We start from the raw sequence: 15,559 nt of genomic DNA on the forward strand, positions 1-15,559 counted from the left end.
TGGACAAGAAATCACTCAATACCTCGATTCCACTAATGTCACCTTTGCCGCTCCGGCGAGGTAGGCGCAAACCCCTCACAATCAACATCGCGGCTTCTCCACAATCTTCTTGGAGAGCTCGACGGAGACAATCACCCGAGCCGTCTAGGAGGCGGCAACCTCCAAGAGTAACAAGCCAATGACGCTTGCTCGGTGTACCACCTAGTGCCTCAAGAATCACCAAATGATGCAAATGCACTAGGAACCCTCAATCTCTCACTAGAATGCAATCTCAAGCAAAGAGTGTGAAAGAGTGAGTTGGAGGATCACAAATGAGCTCAATGTGTGCAAGGAATGGCCAAGAGAGGTCTCTCACACGAGCTACCCTTCTATTTATACCCCTCCATCAAAATCCAACCGTTATGTGCAAAAAGCACATGTTCTGCGCACACGCGGACGGTCCGCGCCCTAGGGCCGGACGGTCCGCCGTACACATAACGGCTATAATTCCCGTTTGAAAGCTGTCAGAACTGTCAGAAAAGGTAGGTCCGGACGGTCCGCCCTCCAAGGCCGGACCGTCCGCGACCTGGCAGCATGAGGCACCCGAGCCTCGGACCAAGAACAGTTAACACGCGCGGATCGTCCGCTTATAAATCCGGACGGTCCGCGACCTGAGATAGTACTGTCCGAACTAGTCCCCCGGACAGTCCGTAGTACAAATCAAAGAAATTGCACAGTCCCTGACCAAAAAACATTTTGACACCTGCGGACTGTCCGCCCTGCACGGCCGGACGGTCCGCACTATAATTCAGGGACTGACCCAAAACCAGCCTTCTCTGGTCAGGACTGCGGACGTTCCGGCCCTAAGGCCCGGACGGTCCGCAGTGCAAAGTAACAAGGTGGCCTCCGAAGAAGACAGTCTTCGGACCCTCTGGTGGATCGCGGACAGTCCGCCCTCAAGGCCCGGACGGTCCGCGCATCCAAGACTTTGCAACTTTCAAACTTGGTTTGAAAGAACTTTTAATTCACGAGATTTGAAGCGTTGTTAGTCCTCATGCAAATGCAACTACTTGATGCTCTATGAGGCACTAAGTTTCACACAGATCAAAGTCATTGACCCCTCTTAATAGTATGGCTATCTAGCCCACTAATCCGGCCAGGTATCTTCTCTAAAGTCCTCAAGACCGGCAAAAACAAAACCTATATTATACCTTTGCCTTTATCTGATCCACAACCAATGTTTATGATTCTCCAACATTTCTTGTTTTATGTGGTCCAACCCTGCATTCTTATTTCTCGAAGAATCGTTAGTCCACAAACAGTTGTCATTAATTACCAAAACATCACCAAAGGGGCCTAGATGATTCACAATCTCCCCCTTTTTGGTAATTGATGACAACACTACATAGTATATTAAAGAGAAGTTTAGTTTTTCCAAATCTCCCTCATACCTAAGGTATAAGATAGATCTTGGAGATGAGTTTCATAGGACTTATCTTGATTTGAAGTTCTGTCCGAGAGATAGATAAATCCCAATAGAAACTCAGTATGTAAGAAAGGCTCCCCCTAAGTGTGTGCAGGATTATTTAAAGCTAAAGATATAACACACATAATATATTGGAGTTTGATGGAGACTTTCCTACAATCATGGTTATCGAGGCATACAAGAGATGATCCGTAGAGTAAGCGCAGCAATTATAATCACTCCTCGATTAACCACACACAGAGTAATTTGAACTAAAACATAGTTCATCCCACAGAATATTACAGATAATAGTCCACAGACATACGACATAGAGTTAACAGTTCAAACCAGTTGCAAATGCGTAAGACATAAACTAATGCATGCGGCATGAAAAGGTAAAATGCATATGCATGGTCTTAATGTCCACATAGACCACCAACTCCCCCTGAAGGAGACGCAGACGCCAGACAACTTCTCTTCTCATCACTTCTCTCCCCCTTTGGCATCAATTTCCATAAAGGACAGGCCTCACTGATCATTAGGCGGAGGATGCATGTTGTAGTAGTGAGTGCTGAAAGTGTCAAACAGGGAGGAGAACTGGCCAAAATCCTGCTAGAGTTGCTGCTGCCTCTGACTTATATCATGCATGCTGTCATTTGTAGAAAGATTGTCAAATTGACTAGAGAGAGCACCCATGTTATCTTGAAAACTCTGTTGCATATTATTCAGCCTGGTCATGATAGGATCAGTGACATTAGTGTGAATTTGATCACGAAACTCAGAAAACTCAGAGTTGAGCGCATCCCAGTTGCTGTCAAAGCGAGACTGCATGTCATCGAGGCGGTGATCCACATGTGTCATCATACCCTCAAAGCGAGTATCAATATGAGTCTCAAGCCCCTGCTGCATATTGTGAAAATAAGGATCAAAGTACCCTGGACCAGGCTCCCAATATTGCTGAGGCTGAGGAGGAAGTGGAGGAGGAGGCATCTGCTCGCCCTCAACATTAGGAGCTGCTCCACCCTCATAGCCAGGGTCTTCCTCATCATCTGGGAAGGGAGTGAGTGGCCTGGTGAGAAACCCTATCTCATTCTTAAAAGGTCTGAATGGTGTGTGAACAATCTCGCATGGGCCCTCAAATCTTGTCTTGGATTTGATGAGAGCCATAATGTAAGGAGCATATGCTAAATTTTGATTCTTGTCCATTTTCAAATCATTAAGCTGTCTCATCATGAAAAGAACAATATTCATGACTTCACCATTCATGATGTGCTGGATGATGTTCCAGAACTTATCTCGTATTTTACTCTTATCACCACTCTTGGGAAGAATGGTGCCTCTGGCAATCTTGTTGATTACAGCAGGATGATGTCTGAGTCCTGCTGTCTCTCCAAATCTCCTGGGTATTCCTAGCCTGGCTGGCTCATAAAATTGCACGAAATCCTCAAAATTATCCTCAGTATAAAGATCCAGCCCAGCAGAAATGGTGCCATAATCCAGACTGTTGGCAGTGGCAAAGTCAGCAAAAGAAGCAGAATAGCGCTTGAAGCCAGTCATCCAAGTGATAGATTCTACTTCTATATCGATCTCCGAGGTAGCCAGGAATTGCTTAACAGCCATTTCATTGAAGTCTGTGTGTTGCCCCATAAACTGATACAGTCCACACGTTTCAAACTTAGGGATCAGACCCTCCATGACGGATTGACTTAGCAAGAAGGACCAATCAATCACCTGATGCTTATGAAAATTTGTATCCACCAAGGTGCCCCAAAAGACATCAAACTGCAGCTGAGTGTGGAAAAATTGAATATTGGTGTCAGATGGCAGAGTGTACTGGTTCACAGTCCGTCTTGAGCAGTACTCAGCCATAGAAAACCTTCGCTTTGGAAAGGTCCATCCAGTGGTGTCAATGGGATAATCAGGATGGACATGGGGAAAGTCCTCAGTATCCATAGATTCAGTGCCCCCAGCTGAGGATTGGGCCTCTGAATCAGTGGTTGGTGTATAGTCATCATCACCTCCACGAGGACGCTTTGATTTAAAGCGACCTGCAAGTTTCTTGCGGAGACCACCAAAACCACTGCAATAATGTGACAGACATCCATAGATAAATAGTTGATACAAATCACCACAATAGAAAGGAATAGAACTTGCTATGCTCTGCCAGGGTTCGAACGATCCGCGCTAGGGGGCCGGACAGTCCACGCCAGAGGCCCGGACGGTCCGCGCCCACTAGGCGGACGGTCCGCGACCGACCAGTGGCGACTCAAGGAACCCTAGCCGCCACAAATGTTGAAGTGAGGATTGTGCAGAGAATACCAATCCAACCGAGTTCAAAATTTTTCACAGCATTCATAGTGAGTAATACCATCAATCCCACCAATCAGATATGTAAAACCACTGCTTAATTTCAGATCAGAGAGGAAACCCAAATAATTGCAAAACATGAAGAAATTTGATGAAATCCACAAGATTTATGAAATACCGTGATGAAGACATGTTGATCGAACGTTGCCACAAGCTGTCGGACTGTCCGTGCGCAACGTCACTTCTCCGTCCGTGCACAATCGACAAAGGAGATTATTTGGCGAGAGGAGAGCAAGAGAGAAGGAACAAGTAACACAAATGACAAGTCTACGGTCTCTGCCTGTTTTTACTGCCTGTCGCGGACGGTCCGCGCAGGGGCGGCGGACGGTCCGCGCCCTGAGAGTTCAGACGGTCTGCACTGCTGATCGGACTGTCCAGTTCCTGATTCTGCGGATGGTCCGTGGTCCATGGGCGGACAGTCCGCGGCCTGATACTCAGTTTTCCAATGTCTGTCCACTTTCTGATTTTGAATTTCAAATCCGAATTGGTGCTCATAAATGGACATTTCGACCAATCCAAGAGTTAGTATGCATGCATATTCATATTATGTAATTGAGTTATGCAAATTTTTGCATTAAACTATCTAGAGCAATTTAGAATGAAAAATACATCAATAATATCAAATAAAAAGCATAAAGAGCATATGTAGAACCAAGATGCAGCACGACACATGCGTAGTCAACTTCAAGCCACATTTGAGAGATCGATCACATTCATTTCACTTCTTAGAGAACAAAATCTTGTTTCATCCAAAGGCTTTGTAAAAATGTCTGCTAATTGATCATCCGTGCCTATGGAATAAATAGAGATATCTCCCTTGCCAACATGATCTCTTAAGAAGTGATGCCGTATATCAATGTGCTTAGTTCTTGAGTGTTGGACCGGATTGGTAGCCAATTTTACCGCACTCTCATTATCACACATGAGAGGCACATTCTTGAAAATGATTCCATAATCCAATAAAGTTTGTTTCATCCATAATAGTTGAGCACAACAATTTCCGGCCGATATATATTCCGCTTCGGCGGTAGAGAGAGCAACCGAATTTTGTTTCTTATAAGACCATGAAACAAGAGATCTACCAAGAAATTGACAACAACTGGAGGTGCTTTTTCTATCAACTTTGCATCCTGCATAGTCCGAATCCGAATATCCAATTAATTCAAATTGAGCACCTTTGGGATACCATAGACCAATATTGGGAGTGTACTTCAAATATCTTAGAATTCTTTTAGCGGCTTTCAAGTGAATCTCTCTAGGTGAAGCTTGAAATCGAGCACACATGCATACACTAAACATAACATCGGGCCTAGATGCGGTAATATAAAGCAAACTACCAATTATTGAACGATAAAGTTTTTGATCAACCATAGTACCTCCTTCATCTAAGTCTAGATGACCATTTGTTGCCATTGGAGTCTTGATAGGCTTTGCATTCTCTAAACCAAACTTCTTGAGCATGTCCTTCAAATATTTTGATTGACTTATAAAAATTCCATCTTTCAATTGTTTAATTTGAAGGACAAGAAAGAAGCTCAATTCTCCTATCATAGACATTTCAAATTCTTTTGACATCATTTTTCTGAATTCCTCGCAAAATAATTCATTAGTAGATCCAAAAATAATATCATCAACATAGATTTGACAAACAAATAAGTCTTTGCCAATTCTTTTAGTGAATAGAGTAGTATCAACCTTCCCAATTTTGAAGTCTTTGGAAAGCAAGAAATCCCTAAGCCTTTCATACCACGCGCGTGGAGCTTGCTTAAGCCCATAAAGAGCTTTAGAAAGCTTGAACACATGGTTAGGTCTTTTGGGGTCCTCAAAACCGGGAGGTTGTTCAACATACACTAGTTCACTAATCTTACCATTTAGGAAGGCACTCTTTACATCCATTTGGTAGAGCTTGATATTATGTGCACAAGCATAAGCAAGTAGAATCCGGATTGCTTCTAATCTTGCCACGGGAGCAAATGTCTCCCCAAAATCCAATCCCTCAATTTGAGTATATCCTTGTGCAACTAATCTTGCCTTGTTTCTTACTACCACACCATCTTCATTGTGCTTGTTGCGAAACACCCATTTTGTACCAATAACATTGTGGTTTTTTGGTCTCTCAACAAGCTCCCAAACTTCATTTCGAGCGAAGTTATTTAATTCTTCATGCATTGCATTCACCCAATCAACATCAAGTAGAGCTTCATCTACACGGTTAGGTTCCATACAAGATACAAAAGAGAAATGTTCACAAAACGAAGCTATGCGAGAGCGAGTTTGAACACCCTTACTAATATCACCCACAATTTGATCAACCGGGTGATCCTTCACAATGGAATGATGAATTCTTGATACCGTTTGATAATTGCTTGTTGAAGCATTAGGAGGAACCGAAAGTCTTGAAGTACCTTGATCATGAGTATCCATGGTTTCATTATGTTGTTGGCTTTGGTGATCTTCCTCATTTAGAGTTGAGGAAGAAGGAATGACAACCACACTATTTTCATCATCATCTTCCTTTGGTTTTATTTCACCAATGGCCATTGTTTTCATTGCATTTATCAATTGAGTTCCCCCAACATCATCGAGATTATCACTCTCATCTTGAGACCCATTTGTTTCATCGAATTCAACATCATATGCTTCCTCAATAATACCATGAGTTTTGTTGAAGACTCTATAAGCTTTACTATTTGATGAATATCCAAGAAGAAAACCCTCATCACATTTCTTCTCAAATTTAGAAAGTCGGCTCCCCTTTCTCAAAATATAACATTTGCAACCGAATACCCTAAAATATGAGATATTTGGCTTTCTACCAATGAGCAATTCATATGGAGTTTTCTTCAAGAGCTTGTGACAATATAGTCTATTTGATGAATGACAAGCGGTATTTATTGCCTCGGCCCAATAAGAATCCGATATACTATATTCTGCTAACATAGACCTAGCCATATCAATGAGAGTTCTATTCTTTCTTTCAACAATACCGTTTTGTTCCGGGGTATATTTGGAAGAGAATTCATGTTTAATACCCTTGTCATCACAATATTCATCAATTCTCGCATTTTTGAATTTCGACCCATTATCACTTCTAACCTTTTTGATGTCGAAATCAAATTGATTTTGAGCCAATATAGCAAATGACTTGAATGTTTCAAACACATTAGATTTGTCTCGAAGAAAATAGACCCAAGTAAATCTTGAATAGTCATCCACAATCACAAGACAATAAGAATTACCACCAATACTTACAAAAGATGTGGGCCCAAATAAATCCATGTGAAGTAATTCCAAAGGTCGATGAGTGGACATTTGACTTTTATTTGGATGAGTGTTTGCCACTTGCTTCCCGGCTTGACAAGAGCTACATAATTTGTTCTTCTCAAACTTCACATCTTTTAAGCCACGAACTAAGTCATGCTTGGTTAACCGATTGAGTTGCTTCATTCCAACATGACCAAGTCTTCTATGCCATAACCAACCTAGTGAAGCTTTTGAGAATAGGCAAGTTGTGAGCTTTGCCTCATTAGAAGAGAAATCAACAAGATAAAGATTTTCATGTCTAAAACCTTTAAACTTAAGATTGCTACCATCAACACTAGAGATAATAACATCTTCAACCGTGAAATTGCAACAAAATCCTAAATCACATAATTGAGCTACGGAAAGTAAATTAAAGTTCAAGGACTCAACCAAGAGCACATTTGATATAGAATGATCATTTGAAATAGCAATTTTACCCAAACCTTTAACCTTTCCTTTGCGATTATCTCCAAATGTGATACTATCATAATTTGAGCAATCTTCCTCACTCATTTGGGTAAACATTTTCATATCTCCGGTCATGTGTTGAGTGCATCCACTATCTAACACCCAATGATTCCCTCCCACCTTGTAGTTTACCTACAAAAGGAAATCAATCTCTTTTAGGTACCCAAACTTGCTTGGGTCCTTGGATGTTAGTGACCAAGGTCTTTGGCACCCAAATAGCTTTCTTTTTGTTTCCAACAATTGAAGTACCAACAAATTTAGCATGAACACCATTTGCATTATGAGAAAGAACATAACAATGCTCAAAACAAGTGGAGGATACATTTTTGAACTTGGGACAATTTTTCTTAACATGTCCCTTTCTGTGACACTTGTGACACACTTTGTCACATTCTTTCACAAACAATGTCTTTTGCTTTACAAAAGCATTCTTTCCTTTCTTGGGAACATATCCAAGACCTTCACGGTTAAGAGAGCATCGTTGACTTCCCAATATGAAATTCAATTTGGCCTTACCACCATATGCCTTTTCTAGGTCATGAGTTAGAGTGTTTACTCTATCTACTAACACTTCATTCTCAACAATAATTTTTGATTCATCAAGAGCAATGTTATCATTGAGAGAAATTTTGCATTTATCACAAATAGAGTAAGTAGATAGTGATTTACTTGTGATACCATCAAGTAAGTCACAAGTGACTCCAATATCCTTAGTGACCACCTTAACTTCATGCACAATAGATGATTTTTGAGCATCCGCAAGCTTCTCACAATTTTATTTTAGGTCATTGTGAGAGGTCTTGAGCTCCTCAAAAGACACTTGAAGGTTTTTATACAATTCCTTCAAGGTCTTAAATTTTTCTTTTTCTTTGTGCATGTAGTCATCGGCCTCACCTAACATTCTAACAAGATCATCATATGAATAGCCATCATCATCAACATCATCGATATCATCATCATCTTTTATATCATTTAAATCGGTGATGATTTTTACCTTAGCATTTCCCTTTGCAATGAGACAATGGGGGGATGAGAAAAGTGAGGGAGCTTCCTTTATGGCAATTCCGGCATTAAGCTTGGATGAGGTGTCATCATCATCATCATCTGAGCTATCATCCGAGTCCCATTCAACTAAGTAGGCTTTGCCATCTTTCTTCTTGTTAAAGTATTTCTTTTTCTTCTTGTCACTTTCATCTTTACCCTTCTTCTTCTTGCTTGGGCAATTCATGGCAATGTGACCAGGTTCCCCACACTCAAAACACTTTCTATCATTGAAAGCACTTCTTCTAGATGTTTGACCTCTTCTAGGTTGACCTCTCTTCATCTTCATGAATTTATTGAATTTCCTTACAAATAGAGCCATGTCACCATCACTCTCACTTTCATTTTCTTCATCATTACTCTCTTCCTTTTCAATAGCCTTTGAGGCTTTAGCTTTTAGAGCAATTGATTCATTTTTCACCTTCTTTGCCAAACTTAGAGCATCGGCTTGCGACTTCTTAAATATATCTTGAGTGAGAATTTCTCCCAATACTTCGGTTGGAGAAGTTGTAGATAGATCACTCCTTACTAACATTGACACAATGGTCTCATATTTCTCCGGAAGTGATCTAAGGAACTTGTGAGTGAAATCCACATCCGGTACATTAAAACCAAGTCCCTTGAGTTCATTTACTATCTCATTTAACCGATTGAACATATCGGATACACTCTCATCTTCTTTCATAATAAATTGCTCAAACTTCCCTTTGCACACATATAGTTTGGCACTCTTCACAATTGTAGTTCCTTCATGAATTTCCATTAGCTTAATCCAAATCTCATGAGCGGTTGTGAGATTCTTGATACGATTGAATTCATTTATATCAAGAGCATCATAAAAGACATTCATGGCTTGATCATTTGTGAGGATATTCTCATTATCACTAACGGATGGTTCATCTTCTTTCAAAACAACAAATCCATCCCTGACAATTGGCCAAATTTTTCCACCCATTGCTCTAAGATGCATTGACATTCTTATTTTCCAGTAGTCATAATTATTCCCATCAAAATGCGGTGGCTTCCCAATGTGCACATTGTTGTTACTAGCCATTTTGTTCCACTCCGGGATGATTAGATCCACAAACAATGGAGTCCTCGGCTTTGATACCACTTGTAGGATCTAGGACACCGGCTAGAGGGGGGTGAATAGGCGGTTTTGACTAAAATAAAAAACACTAGGTAAATTTAATCAATATAACAAGAGGAATAAATTCTCTAGTGACAATAAGTAAACAATGTATGAGAAACAACTACGGTGATTGAATACTTGAGGAACAATATGCAAAACACTAATTACTTGCAAAGCAATAAGTAATGCAAGAAGGTAGAGACACCGAAATTTATCCCGTGGTATCGGTGATTTGCCGATCACCCCTAATCCACGTTGAGGTGGACTTCAAGCTCTCACTTGCTCCTCTATCAAGTCACGGCTTGATCTTTGAGCCAAGTGGACAAGAAATCACTCAATACCTCGATTCCACTAATGTCACCTTTGCCGCTCCGGCGAGGTAGACGCAAACCCCTCACAATCAACATCGCGGCTTCTCCACAATCTTCTTGGAGAGCTCGACGGAGACAATCACCCGAGCCGTCTAGGAGGCGGCAACCTCCAAGAGTAACAAGCCAATGACGCTTGCTCGGTGTACCACCTAGTGCCTCAAGAATCACCAAATGATGCAAATGCACTAGGAACCCTCAATCTCTCACTAGAATGCAATCTCAAGCAAAGGGTGTGAGAGAGTGAGTTGGAGGATCACAAATGAGCTCAATGTGTGCAAGGAATGGCCAAGAGAGGTCTCTCACACGAGCTACCCTTCTATTTATACCCCTCCATCAAAATCCAACCGTTATGTGCAAAAAGCACATGTTCTGCGCACACGCGAATGGTCCGCGCCCTAGGGCCGGACGGTCCACCGTACACATAACGGCTATAATTCCCGTTTGAAAGCTGTCAGAACTGTCAGAAAAGGTAGGTCCGGACGGTCTGCCCTCCAAGGTCGGACCGTCCGCGACCTGGCAGCATGAGGCACCCGAGCCTCGGACCAAGAACAGTTAACACGCGCGGATCGTCCGCTTATAAATCCGGACGGTCCGCGACCTGAGATAGTACTGTCCGGACTAGTCCCCCGGACAGTCCGTAGTACAAATCAAAGAAATCGCACAGTCCCTGACCAAAAAACATTTTGACACCTGTGGACTGTCCGCCCTGCACGGCCGGACGGTCCGCACTATAATTCAGGGACTGACCCGAAACCAGCCTTCTCTGGTCAGGACTGCGGACGGTCCGGCCCTAAGGCCCGGACGGTCCGCAGTGCAAAGTAACAAGGTGGCCTCCGAAGAAGACAGTCTTCGGACCCTCTGGTGGATCGCGGACAGTCCGCCCTCAAGGCCCGAATGGTCCGCGCATCCAAGACTTTGCAACTTTCAAACTTGGTTTGAAAGAACTTTTAATTCACGAGATTTGAAGCGCTGTTAGTCCTCATGCAAATGCAACTACTTGATGCTCTATGAGGCACTAAGTTTCACACAGATCAAAGTCATTGACCCCTCTTAATAGTACGGCTATCTAGCCCACTAATCCGGTCAGGTATCTTCTCTAAACTCCTCAAGACCGGCAAAAACAAAACCTATATTATACCTTTGCCTTTATCTGATCCACAACCAATGTTTATGATTCTCCAACATTTCCTGTTTTATGTGGTCCAACCCTGCATTCTTATTTCTCGAAGAATCGTTAGTCCACAAACAGTTGTCATTAATTACCAAAACATCACCAAAGGGGCCTAGATGATTCACACCCATGTTGGTGATGGCCGCGATTTTCTCCGGGTTGGCCTCGATGCCTCGCTCGGAGACGATGAACCCTAGGAGCATGCCTCGGGGGACTCTGAAGACACACTTCTCAGGATTGAGCTTCACGCCTTTCTCTCTCAGACACTTGAATGTCGTTTCAAGGTCAGAGAGGAGGTCTTAGGCTTTCCTTGTCTTGACAACGATGTCATCGACGTAAGCCTCGACCGTTTGCCCGATGTGCTCTCCGAACACGTGGTTCATGCACCTTTGGTATGTCACACCTACATTCCTCAAGCCAAATGGCATAGTAGTATAACAATACATGCCAAAAGGTGTGATGAAAGAAGTCGCGAGCTGGTCGGACTCTTTCATCTTGATTTGGTGATAACCTGAATAGGCATCGAGGAATGACAGGGTTTCGCACCCAGCAGTGGAGTCCACAATTTGATCGATGCGAGGCAGAGGGTAGGTAACCTTCGGACATGCCTTATTCAACCCGGTGTAGTCGACGCACATCCTCCATTTCCCACCTTTCTTTTTCACAAGCACAGGGTTAGCTAACCATTCAGGATGGAATACCTCTTTGATGAACCCTGCAGCCATTAGCTTGTGGATCTCCTCGCCTATGGCCCTGTGCTTCTCTTCGTCAAAGCGGCGTAGGTGCTGCTTCACGGGTCGGGCTCCAGCTCGGATATCCAACGAGTGCTCGGCGACATCCCTCGGTATGCCTAGCATGTCCGAGGGACTCCACGCAAAATTTTCGGCATTTGCGTAGAGAAAGTCGACGAGCACTGCTTCCTATTTGGGGTCGAGCTCGGAACCGATCCGCACCTTCTTGTCGGCGTCATTGATGGGGTCGAGAGGGACGGACTTAACCACCTTAGCTGGTTCGAAGTTGCCGGTGTGGCGCTTCGCATAAGGCACCTCCTTGGAGAGGCACTCTAGGTCGGCGATGAGGGCCTCGGACTCGGCGAGGGCCTCAGCGTACTCCATGCACTCCACGTCGCATTCGTACGCGTGTCGGTACGTGGATCCGATGGTGATGACCCCGTTGGGGCCTGGCATCTTGAGCTTGAGGTACGTGTAGTTGGGGACGGCCATGAACTTGGCGTAGCACGGTCTCCCCAGCACTGCGGGTAGGTTCCTCGGAACCCGACCACCTCGAACATGAGGGTTTCCTTTCAGAAGTTGGAGGGAGTTCCGAAGCAGACGGGCAAGTCGAGTTGTCCAAGGGGCAGGACGCGCTTCCCGGGGATGATCCCATGAAAGGGCGCCGCACCGGCCCGGATCGTGGATAGATCGATCCCCAAGAGCCTGAGGGTCTCGGCGTAGATGATGTTGAGGCTGCTGCCTCCGTCCATGAGGACCTTGGTGAGCTTGGCGTTGCCGATGACGGGGTCGACAACGAGCGGGTACCTTCCTGGGCTCGACACGCAGTCGGGGTGGTCGCCTTGGTCGAAGGTGATGGGCTTGTCGGACCAGTCTAGGTAGACTGGCGCCACCACCTTTACCGAGCAGACCTCCCGGCGCTCCTGCTTGCGGTGCCGAGCCGAGGCGTTCGCCACTTGCCCACCGTAGATCATGAAACATTCGTGGACCTCGAGGAACTCCTCTTCCTTGTCGCCCTCCTTCTTGTTGTTGTCTTGGCTTTTGCCATCTCCCACCGGGGACCCAGCTTTATGGAAGTAGCGCCGAAGCATGACGCATTCCTCAAGGGTGTGCTTGACGGGACCCTGGTGATAGGGGCACGACTCCTTGAGCATCTTGTCGAACAGGTTGCCCCCCCCCCCGGGAGGCTTCCGAGGGTTCCTGTGCTCGGCAGCAGCGACAAGATCTGCATCGGGCCGAACTAACCGGACCGAAGGAACCGTTATGAAATTCGGTTCTGGTTTTTTGAGAACCGAAATAAATGAGATATTTTCGGTTCTACACTCCAAAGAACCGAAAGAACCGAAAAACCCAAAAGTATTAGATTCAATTTGTTACATGTGTTTGTAACTTCGGATGTTGTGTTATCGACTTATGTTGAACCTCTAATCATCCATGTATTATCTATGAAATTATAGTCATTGTGCACTTGTCGTTTTTTGTGGGGAGATGTTGCTGAAATTTCTTACAAAAGTTGTCGTTATTCATAATTTTAGAGTGGCTGTTACAGTTCGGTTAGAACCGAGGAACCGAACCGAAGAACCGAGAACCGAACTAGTCGGTTCTGATTTCTTTATCTTGCTATTTCGGTTCTAGTTTTTGAAGAACCGAATTTCTACAAGAACCGAGGAACCGAACCGAACCGAACCGAAGAACCGAATGCCCAGGCCTAGCATCGGCGGCGGCGCGCTTCGCTTGCGCATTCTTCTTTGCCTTCTTCTTCGTGCCCTGTAACACCCCTGGTGTTACTATAACTAAAACTTGAGCATGGCATCATAAGCATTGGCATTGCATATGTTTGACACACCTAGAGTGCATTCACTAGGCAAAAATTTCAAACAAGTTGTATTGTTTTAATGTTTTGCAAATAGGACCCTGGATAGGAAGCTTTAACCCTAAATAGGTATTAAAGGGGTAAAACTTAACCCAAGTTGAGAAAACCTAAATACTTTAGGGTAATAGTTATAAAATATTCCCTAAAAACAAAGTTGAATCACATTTATACCCCTGGGATACCAGAAACCCTAATTGGAACCCTGGAAAACCCTAAAACTAAACCCTAGGGGCCTATGTGCAAAATTAGTCCACTTTTGGACTAAAGTGCAAAAACCAAGTTAAATAAGTATATTAGGTCATTTGGGTCAATCATATGTGAATTTGCAATCCAAAACTTGAGATTTGGACTTAAGTGCAAAAGAGCCATACTTAACCCTTTTTGGTTAAGTCTGCATTTCAGTGTGATTGCCTCAACTTGAAGCCCTTGTAACTTTCAAATTATGGGGTTTGTGCCCTAGGTCACCACATCAAAATTGTAGCCCAATCATAGGAGAACAACTTTGCTTAAGGGTGTGAGCTCAGTTGTTAAGAAAAATTTGGAGATAATCATGCTCAAACTTTGGCTGTCAGGCTGGATTCATTCTGAAATTCAGCTTTTCAGTGTAACAGGGTCAACTTTGAGTATGAATTCAACCTTGATCCAGTGCTCAAATAAGTTTAATCCCTATAGTCGAGTTGTAGCTGGTATGTAGCACTACAACTTTGATGCAGAGACTTGGACCTGTTGTCACATGAAATTGGAAGAAAACTCCCTTGCAAATCGTTCTGTCAGTTGTCTGATGGAGCACTCGCCATGGTACAGTGTCGTGTATGGATCAGATCGGTCGCGGCAGAAAAATCTCACCACCGGCGACCTCTTCGCTGGGATTCGTGCTACGGTCGTATGGGTTTTGTTCACCAGGTAAAGATCCCCTTGCGGATATGTATGAGCTACCATAGACTCGTCGCTCCCTGTCCTTTTTCACCGGCGACGTGGCCTCCTGGCCGTCACCGGAGTCACCGTGTGTTACTGCGGCTGCGCCACGCTCCAAGCTTTCTACCACGTCGTCTCTAGCCGCACCAACTCACCGGTGGCCGCCGTAGCTTCTTAACCGGTGATCACCGGAGGAAGCGCCACGATGTTCGCCACCTATCGCACGCACCAGTGAACTCTCTCCCCTCCGGCCGCCAGCACAACCTGCTCGAATTGACCGTCGCCGCTGTCGCTCCCTATAAATTGAGCCCCCCACCAGTTCCGTAAAGTCATAAGCTAACCAGCCACCTCGAATTAGCCTCGATCGTTCGCTGAGATCCGCGAATTCGGAGTTTCCCCCAAATCGATCTCCGCCACCGTAAAACCCACCCCACCGCGGCCAGACCATTCTGGTAAGGCTCTGCGCCTCTCAACTATTGTTCTAGTAGCTATGTAGGCCCGTAAAGCTCACCGTAGCATCCGCTTGACCAATTCGGGCCTGGATAATTGAGAACATAAGATCGACGCCGCGGTTTCCGCCGTGCTCGTGGACCGGTCGTTCTCGGGGTGTTCAGGTCCAATTGATGTATGTTCCGAGGCTGTCGTAGGTCAGTAATGCCTCCCCGGTAGTTGGCCGTAGCCGCCGTCGCCAGCCATGGCCGGTACGAACCACGTCGGAGACGATCTGCGTGCGCGCCGTGGTC

The sequence above is a fragment of the Zea mays genome, chromosome 8, assembly GCF_902167145.1.
Source record: "Zea mays cultivar B73 chromosome 8, Zm-B73-REFERENCE-NAM-5.0, whole genome shotgun sequence".
In the NCBI taxonomy this organism is placed as follows: domain Eukaryota; kingdom Viridiplantae; phylum Streptophyta; class Magnoliopsida; order Poales; family Poaceae; genus Zea; species Zea mays.